At 38.3% G+C, this 9,690-nt stretch overlaps 1 non-coding gene across 1 annotated transcript; it reads right to left on the bottom strand.

Moving 5' to 3' along the window:
* Positions 1–3,186: 3,186 nt before the first annotated feature.
* Positions 3,187–3,314, bottom strand: LOC111540542. Its single transcript, XR_002731019.1, has one exon. It is a non-coding gene; the product is annotated as a small nucleolar RNA SNORA25 (small nucleolar RNA).
* Positions 3,315–9,690: the final 6,376 nt, after the last annotated feature.

Raw genomic sequence — 9,690 nt, 5'->3', positions numbered from 1 at the left:
ATTGGACATCATGATGTAGATCTTTTCAAAAGATGAATGTAGGAAGAGGTTTGCAATTTTTAGGTTATGTTGGACGTGAGTTTTAGTGGAATACACTCATTATTAAGTTGTGATGAAGTATCTTATTATCACTGGTACTCAAATATTTAGACTCTTACATAATTAAGGTAAAAATTTGTACCTTCGATATTGCTTATTTTCAGGAAAAACTGTTACATGGGAACACATACACACACACACACATTAGATGGGACTGTTCAATGGAAAAGATCTAGAATGGAGAAAGCACCCATGGGCCAGGATGAGATTCTGGAGGAGAACAACTCACAAGTTTCATGTGAGTACTCATGAACATGAAAACGCGAGTTTCCTGCCATCCTGAGAAATTCCTATAAGTCTGCCACACCTACGGCGTGCTCATGGACTATTTCATGTCTTAAGTTACAAATGGATCTACAATAAACCTTAAAAGACCAATATTATGTATCAATGTTGGTCACATAAGACCCACAATGTAAGGATTTTTAAGGGCAACCTGAAACTGAAAGGAGTCTGCCCTTGAAGCACAAAATCCAACACTCCTTTGAGAAAAACAAAGCATAAACCCCACACCAAGAATGACAATGAGGTGCCAACGTGGTACTGAACTCCAGAATTGGCTGAGGGTGAAGGGAGTGATACAATCAAACAGCTCCTTGAAGGGTTGGAAGCAGCCTGCTGACCTGGTCTCTTGTGTAATTTCACCATCGCAGCTTCGGAAAATCACAGGAATGAAAGCCCCAGTCGCGGCACATGGTCAGTTGCCCTGACTGGGCATCTCTGGAGGTGATACAGGATGGGTGAAGGCAGAACACCTCACTGGCTTCTGGATAGTGTGCGCAAATGGGGCTACCTCAATCCGGAGAGAATAAAGAGTTTAAGGGAACTCTGAGGTTCAATTTTAAACAATGTGGCACAGTTGTGAACTGCTGAGAGCAGCAGCAAACAGATTAGGCATCTGTGAAGATGAAGGAGCTCCCTTTCAACAAAGGCTTCAGGCTGAGTTGAGTCTAAGTGGCCAACTCTCAGACACCTGTGGGTTTGGAAAACAGTGTTTGCAGCTATAAATCAAAGCTCTGGTTTTAAGTGGACAAAGTGTGGGGATAAACCCTTTGTACTGGTCTTTTAAATTGTGCATGCACACATCACTAGTATCACCTTTTAACGAACAGACAACAGTAAATTCTGGGACTCTTTAAGCATTGTTTTGATGCCTTCAATATTGCCCATAGGGTGTTACATTAATGAGTTCTTCAGAGGTATGAAAAAATAAAAATATTAAGAGAATTTGGGAGAGGACCAACATAGCATCTCTCCACCAGAAATTTGTATTAAATATTCTTTTGTAACTAGAGGGATTTTCTAATGAAAAAACAAATTGAGAAATTGGACACTTCTCTTTGAAATGAGACCTCTTTGAAAATTGCTCTAAAAATGATGGAAACAATTATTTGACCATAGACCAGTTTTCAGACTCAGGTTAGCATTATTGAAAACAGAGTAAAACACATTTATGTTCAAATTAAGTTAAAACATTTATTTATTTTCATTTTTACAAAGATTTACATTATGTGAACTCTTTTATTGAAAAATTACTTGAGCTAACCAAAAAGTCAAGGTCAACGTAAAGAATAAGATGGGTTATCTGTGTAGGTTGTAATGTCCTATACAAAAATAGTTGTGCAATCACTTTTCAGCCTTCCTTTCCCACTTAGTAGCTGGCTTCTTTTTTGAGGCAAGCACTTGTGCAAGAATGATTGGATCAGAGGACAAATTCTTAAAAAGATCCACCTTGCCTGATGATTTTAGAGGAGTCTGTCCTATTTTCCTTGCTGTCTTGTTTACTTGACCTTCTCAGTTGCTAAATAAGAGTGGATTTAATGAAGAGAGGGCTTTTATTTATCATTCTAGTGCCAAGTTCTTTGTCAAGGGGCAGGTCTTTCTCTTAGGGAGGAATACTCAGGCAACTATCCTGAGAATTTGCAGCTCAACTCTGTGATAGTCAAGGTTTCCCAAGAGAAGTTATTCTTCCATATTATGGTATTACTTTTTCTATGATGAATTTTGCAAAGGTAAAGTGGATAAAAGAATCAGAGCACTTAATTATCCTTCAGGGGAAAAAAGCAGTCTTTTCCCTTTGATAATTATCTCAGTTTTCAAATTAATTTCAACAATGAGCACTTGGTCTCATGCAGAACTTTTAAATAAAGCTGGAAGAAAATTTTAACTAGAAATGTAAAAATGCTCACTACTAGGGTTAGTTATTGTAAAAGATCATTACTTGGGTGATAGCTTATACAGCAGTTTGAAAGATATGTTTTATTTCTGTCCAATGAATACATGTACATGATTTTAAAGACAAATGCACTATAGAATGTAATATAAAGAAATACCAGTACCCCTCGTCCTGCATATGGTTAGAAAGGATTTAGCTTTTAAAAATATGCTCTCTTCCCCTCCCCCAGGTAATTGCATTCTCTTATCTTCCCAATATAGCTATGTCAAACATTCTACAAAATTATTAGTCACTCCTCAGCCACATGACATCCATGATTACATTTTCTTTTTTAGGTAAAACTTGCTGAATTCCCTTCAGTTGATAATTGCCTCCGTTTAATTTTTGCTTTGGTTCTTAATGCCCTAGGGGTAGTTTATCTTTGCCAGAAATGTAACTCTCCCCTCAGTAGATTCAATGTAACAGGTAATAGAGCCTTCACTTGTGGGGTGTGTGTGTGTGTGTGTGTGTGTGTGTGTGTGTGTGTGTGTGTGTGTATTTTATTCTTTTTTCTTAGAGATGTAACTCCTGGAGCCTTTGGTCCATATGCACCAATTGATAGTGGCTGTTCCTTTGGCTTACTATAAGCCGTCAATACTAGAATACCCTTCTTTCTGCTGTGTTAGACTTCTTGTGTTCTGAAACCCAGTTTTTCACATTCTTGGTTTCCTCCCTTATTTTCATTAAGTACCTCCTCCAGTAACTCCATAAGGTAAGGTGCCTAAAAGGTAAGCTTTTTGGAATATTTGTTTGATTGACAGTTTTCCCAGATATACCATTCCATGTTATAAATAGTATTTTTTTAACTTTGAGACATTTACTTCCCATATTACCAATCGTGGGTTATTAGGTCATGATTATTAGCGGCTAAGTCTTATATCTTCTTAGGAAGATAGAGCACTACTGAGTGACTATGGCATCCTATGGAGAACTTCAATATTTGGTCATACATGAAGAGCTCTTGGTTTTGCAGCTCCACCAGCCCTCTTTGAAGTGATCTACATGTTAGAAATAATTTTTTCTCATAATTTTGAAGGCCTCCCACCACTGTTTTCTAATTTCCACTGTTGTTTTTAGGATACTTCCTAATGTCATTTTTATTCATGACTCTTTATATGTTACCCACTATTTTTCTTTCTGGCAGGGTTTTGCTTTTTCTTTTGCCTTAGTATTATGAAATTTCATTAAGACATGCTCTTTCAGGAAGATAAGAACTTTTATTATTCTGAACATTCAATTTGGAAATTTGTATTATTCCATTCTGAGGAATTTTCTTGAGATTTTTATTTAATCACTCCCTCCTTTCTATTTTCACTTTTCTCTCTTTCTGGTGTTTTTAATTAGTATAATATTGGAAGTCCTGATCCTTTTTTCGTTGTATTTTGCATTCCTTTTTTCCTTGTATTTTGTATCTGTTTGTTTTTCTTCTCTCTGAAATATCTATTAAATCGTGGCCTTCAACTCTTCTATTGAGTTCTGTTGTTTAAATTTTCGCATTCTGTTTTTATCTTCTAAGAATTCTCTATTGTCTGAATAATTCTTTTTAAATAGCATCCCTTCCTGCATGCCATTTCTTCTCTTATATCTCTGAGAATATTGTAGTTCTAAAAAGATTTTTTTCTGCTCTGTTTGCTGTCTTGCAGTTCTCCTTTTTTGTTGTTTCAAATCCGTTTGTTCCTTTATGTTAGACTTTTCTCATGATCACATTTAAAACAGACATAAAAACGTATTTATGGGTGTGCCTTGTTAACTGCTGAGCTTCAATATAGGGTGACTGGTGGTGGCCCAGCTATTTTGTTCCAGGCCTTCATTTGTGTGTTTCTGTTGGTCTTTTACCATGGGAAGATCAGTTTTCTTAGTTTGTTGCTTTAGAGACATAAAATCCAGCTGCTCCTTTCCTGGAAGCTGAGTGATGAAGGTTGCTGACTGTCTCAAGATTCCGTATGTCAAAGTTCACATAACTTCCCTGTTTTTAATACAGCCCCGCATCTTTGCTCTTAGCTGTATCTCTTGTGAGCAACCTAACATCCTTTCAGGTTAAATTCTCCAGGGTAAAATTCCAAACTTCAGCTGTATTGGGAAAGGATGATTGCAAGAGTGAAGTTCAATTCTCCCTTTAAAAATGTAACCAGTCCTTCAACTTATTTTTCTGTTTGCAGACACTGCCCCTCCCCTTTTAGAAGAACTTATTTCTGCCATTTCCAGAGCATTTTGGAGGACTTGAAGGTGAACATCAATTTGCTTCTCATTAATGCCTCCTCCACTTTAGAATTAGATTGTAGTTTTCTCTGAGATTGGGAGTCAGTTACCGCTCATAATCTATCTTCCAGTTTTTCGATTTTGTTTTTATCTCTTGCATGTTCTGTCTCCGTTCCTATTCTGCTTGCCTTCCTGGGTTTTCTTTCCTATGTCTTTTACTTTAAAGTTAATTTAAAAGGCAGTGGAGATAGACTGCGTGTTCAATCGTCTTGCTTAACTAGAAGTCCTGACATGTGGAAATAGCAGTGTACCTGTTGTAAAACCTAAGCACTGGGGAATTCTCTTCATTGACAATGTGAAGAGAGTCTCATGCACCAAGTAACATAATTTTGCATTAAGTTAGAGATTAAAGCAGTACCATGGACGAGATTTATTTTTAAAAAGGTAATTTTCACATCAAGTGACAGCCATGAAGAATCATAAAGACCTTGAAACTACGGTCAAGGTGTGGAAAATTTCAAGGATAGAGAAGAAGAGGTTTTGGTTTTTTTTTTTTTTTTTGTATCACACTATTTGTCTCAATATTCGTATATCATGACAACCTCTTATTGTACAGTTGTTTTATGAGTTTAATAAAATTTCCATCATGTTTGATATAAAGTAGCATGGACTTGGCTGGTATGTTATGCAGTTAGTCATTATGCTACCACTGTGGGGTAGCCTCAGAAGGTCTAAAAGAGACTCAAATTTTGTTATGTTATAGAAAATGCCCCCAAAATACCTTTCTGGGACGAGTCTAAAAGCCAGTGAGATGGAAGTGTTTCTACTGAAATTATCTTATAAACAACGACAACCAACTAGTCAGTTGTGTTGATGCTGGTGGATGTTCTTCCTGTGGGACTTTTCTGGAGGTAGGTCAGTGTGGCACACTGCAGCACCCAGCAGATATGTGGCTTCTGGGCCATCATCCTGGACTCCTGTGTCCCCAATCTGGTTCCTCCACATGTCCCCACACTCTATTCCCTCTGAACTCAGATCAAAACCTCAGAACCTTTCTTTCGGTTGGTACCTATTGCCTAACTCCTAACGTATTGGAGTTGACTTGTAAGCTGATCCCTATTTGCCATTCCTTACCTGGAAAAAGCTGGAAACCTGAAGAACGTACAAAGTTTAAAAAAAATTATCCTCATAAATAAAGATAACATGAAGCTCTTAAGATTTTAGAAAATCGGGAGCTGTAGACTAAAGCTTGTTGCTGTAAGAAAGTTTAAAGTTTTCTTAGATTTTGTTTTATTTTCCCAAAGATAAAGCCAGTAGGATACTGAAAGTAAAAAAAAAAAAAAAAAAAGGCTATCATGCAACCAACCTCCAGGGATAGTCGAAAGGTGGGAACCTTCTGAGTCACAATTCAAAACCAGGTTGGTAGATACATATTCCCTAAAAGAGTGCATCAGGACAGTTGTACAGAGGGTCCTGGAATTTGCAACTACAAGAAAAGGGTCACTTAAGGGACCAACACATCTAAGGAGACTCTCATTGGTCAAGATGAGGCATAAAGGTTCATACTAATTAGAGGATATATAAATCGATTCAACCGATTATTTGATCCAATTAAAATCAGCCATATTAAATTCTTTTAAACATAGAAAAGTAACTTTTCATACTGATCTTAAGCAACCCAAATATCCACAAGTTCCATAAGAGTACACATGAAGTAACAGTAGTATTGATATAAGTATTATTAAGTATGGCTTCTTGTTAAACCCCTGACGGGACTTTAGCACTTTCTGTCACCTGGAAGTTTCTCTTTCTCTAAAAGCTGCTCATAGCAGGGTCTAGTCTTCCTGGATCTCCTGCTCTGCTTCTTTTTCTTTTTTGTATTTCTGTTTCTTGTAGTTAATAATTATTAAGTACTTGCTTTGCGTCAGATATTGTAATCAAAGCTTGCCAAGCACTATCTCAGTTAATCTTCATACTGAGCTTATGACACAGGAGCCATTATTCCCCTTGGTGTATATGTCAGAGAACAGAAAGTCTGGAGTTGTTAAGCAATTGGCCACTCCACTAAAGTAGAGTGGTGTGGAGCCTGGACTCACTGGTAGAGTTTTTCTAATGGCAAAGCCTGTGCTTTCTGTGACAAGGATACAGAGGCCTGTTGATGAAGGCCTCTCCTCATGGTCATTGCTACAGGAGGGGATGGTCTTGGGGCTGCGCCCTCCCATCCTTGTCCAAGCACAGCTTTTTCTACTCCTGAGAGTCCTCAGACTGACCTGACCTATAGTCAGACTGCAGGACCTCTGAGGCAACTATTCTTGTACCTTCAGGCATCAGGCTCCAAAGTCTTTCATAAAAGCAGCTCTTAGTCTTCCTCTAATTCTTTCCTGTCTCCTTCCTATAAGCCCCAGGACTTAAAAAGAAACAAACAACCTGGCAAAAAAAGCTTTCTCTTTACTGCCTCAGTCCAAAATTAATGCTGTGGTGAAAATAGACATCTGGCTCATAAGATCAGAGAACAGCAAGACCCTGAAATTCCATTTCGGACCCAGCTGGGGCGTTTTTCCTTTTATAAGTGAAAACTCTTTCCACGTGTATCTTCCACGCAGAGAAGTAATGGCAAACCCAGGGCTACCACCTGAACATTTAGATCCCATGGGACAAGTAAAACCACCAGGAGAAGGGGAGTGAACTCCAAGAAACTAAATGTAAGTACTTTTTAAATGGATTTTTGATGAGTATTGGGTCAATTTTGGAGCAGTTTTATGGAGGAGCTGGGTATAAAAGTATTGTACATTTGAAAAGGCAGAATATTTCTACAAGGAAACATTTTATTCTCATAATTATATCTTTTTCAGGTGTTTCTAGAGTAAGTCTTTTTAGAATGGTGATGAAAGGCCCAATATAAAAACAAATAAAATAAAATAAAATAAAAACAGTGATGCAACAAGAACTTGGCCCCTCAGGTCCAGTGAGACCCTGTAGTACATGAACAGGGTCATGGCCACTCTGTTTCCATGGCAGAGACTGGTTTCCAAGGACAGGCTGAGATCTGCTCTGTCTGCTTCTGTTCTGGGGCTACCTTGGTTCTAAAATCATTTTTGTAGCTTTGGCTGATCACGCAGGGGCTTCAGCAGAGTCTGTGAGTGTTGGGGGACTGGCAGGGAGAAGAATTGTTTAAAACGTAGCCACCAAAAGCTGTAAAACAATTGAAATAGGGCAAAAGGACAAGAGTCAAGATATTAAAGCGAAGGATGTGGCCAGGTGTGGTGGCTCATGCCTGTGATCCCAGCGCTTTGGGAAGCTCACACCTGTAAGCTCAGCACTTTGGGAGGCCGAGGCAGATGTATCACCTGAGGTCAAGAGTTCAAAACCAGCCTGGCCAACATGGTGCAACCCCATCTCTACTAAAAATACAAAAATTAGCCGGGTGTGGTGGCGGGAACTTGTAATCCCAGCTACCCAGGAGCCTGAGGCAGGAGAGTCAGCCTCAGGTTGCAGTGAACCGAGATCGTGCCATGGCACTCCAGCTTGGGTGACAGAGCAAGGCTTTGCCTCAAGAAAAAAATAAAAATTAAGAGAAAGATGTGTTAAAATGATACATATTTGTATAAGAATATCCAAGTAAAGAGAAATTGATGCACCTGCACGCAAAATGAGGTTGTCAGATAAAGAGGTACGACAAAAAGAGTTCATGATGACTTTAACAGCTTTTATTATTTAATAGAAGAGAAAGTATCAATTCATCAGGAAAGATCAACTGTTTCTTGTGAAGTAATTTTAAGTTCACAATTTCTTGTTACAATTATTTTATTTTATTCCTTTTATTCCCAGTTGCTTTGTTAAATCATGGAGATCAAGGATTATGTGTACTTTCTTTTTGTCTTCATATCCTTAGTAATAAACATAGCGTCCAGAAGAGATATTGATTACTAAGTGAATGAATAAATAATATAATAATGATCAGGAATAAATAGCATATTTTCTAACATATTTAAAGACTTAACAGCCAATTGTACATCTGGGAAAGTATTTCTGTGAGGCACAAAATAATATAATCCAGGCTAAAGTTTTTAGATGCTCTAAGTATAATTATGAACAGAGCTTAGAAATAGGCAAAATCATTGTTAGTAAAATCATCAGAAATCTCAGTTTTCTTCAGGAGGTTTTTGTCAAGATTTGGATTGTCAGGAATTGAAGATGGAAATTATAAGTGAGTACTTAAAGTATAGACAGCTTTTCTCTGTTTTTGACCGGAAAGACAATCCATATAACTTAGATTCTAAGCACATAGAAAACAAGGCTGACTGTGATCCCAGCCCTTTGAGAGGCCAAGGCGGGTGGATCATTTGAGGTCAGGAGTTCAAGACCATCCTGGCCACCATGGTGAGTCAGGAATTTTTCCTGCAGATGGATTCGTGGTCTCAGTAACTTCGAAGAATGAAGCTGTGGACCTTCACGGTGAGTGTTACAGCTCAGAAAGAGTCCACAGACCAGGAGAGTGAGCAGCAGCGCAGTTTACTAAACAAAATGAAAGGAAAACTTCCACGTGGTGGAAGGGTACTTGAAAGGGTTGCCTTAGCTGGCTCGGGTGACTAGGGCTTATATCCCTGTGTTACCTCCTCCCCTTTCTTTCTTTTTGTCCATTGAGAGTGGTTCTTTTTTCATTTGTCCATTGAGAGTGGTTAATTTTGAATCCTTCACTCGAATGGTTAAGAACTCAAAACCCTGAGTCACAGGGGTCTTTTGTCAAAGTCCCCAAACCGGCCCAGGAAGTCCCACCAACTCTGCCCCTCAATGGTGAAACCCTGTCTGTACTAAAAATACAAAAATTAGCTGGGCGTAGCGGTACATGCCTTTACCTCCAGCTAATCAGAAAGCTGAGGCATGAGAATTGCTTGAACCTGGGAGGCAGAGGTGGCAGTGAGCCAAGATCACACCACTGCACTCCAACCTGGGCAACAGAGTGACACTTTGTCTCTAAAAAAAAAACAAAACAAACAACAACAACAAAAACAAGGGTGACATTTTTGTATTTTAAAAAAATCTTAAAATGTAAAAATCTTCAAAATCAAATTTTTGCCCACATGGAAGACCATACCAAATTGCTTATAATACCACAGGATATTTGGAAGTAGATTCAAACCCAAATATTGTAAAATAATTTTAGTTCTGTTTAAATG

The sequence above is a fragment of the Piliocolobus tephrosceles genome, chromosome X (assembly GCF_002776525.5).
Source record: "Piliocolobus tephrosceles isolate RC106 chromosome X, ASM277652v3, whole genome shotgun sequence".
NCBI lineage: Eukaryota > Metazoa > Chordata > Mammalia > Primates > Cercopithecidae > Piliocolobus > Piliocolobus tephrosceles.
Note: the sequence above shows the minus strand (reverse complement) of the source record. Positions and strands in the feature narration are given on the sequence as shown.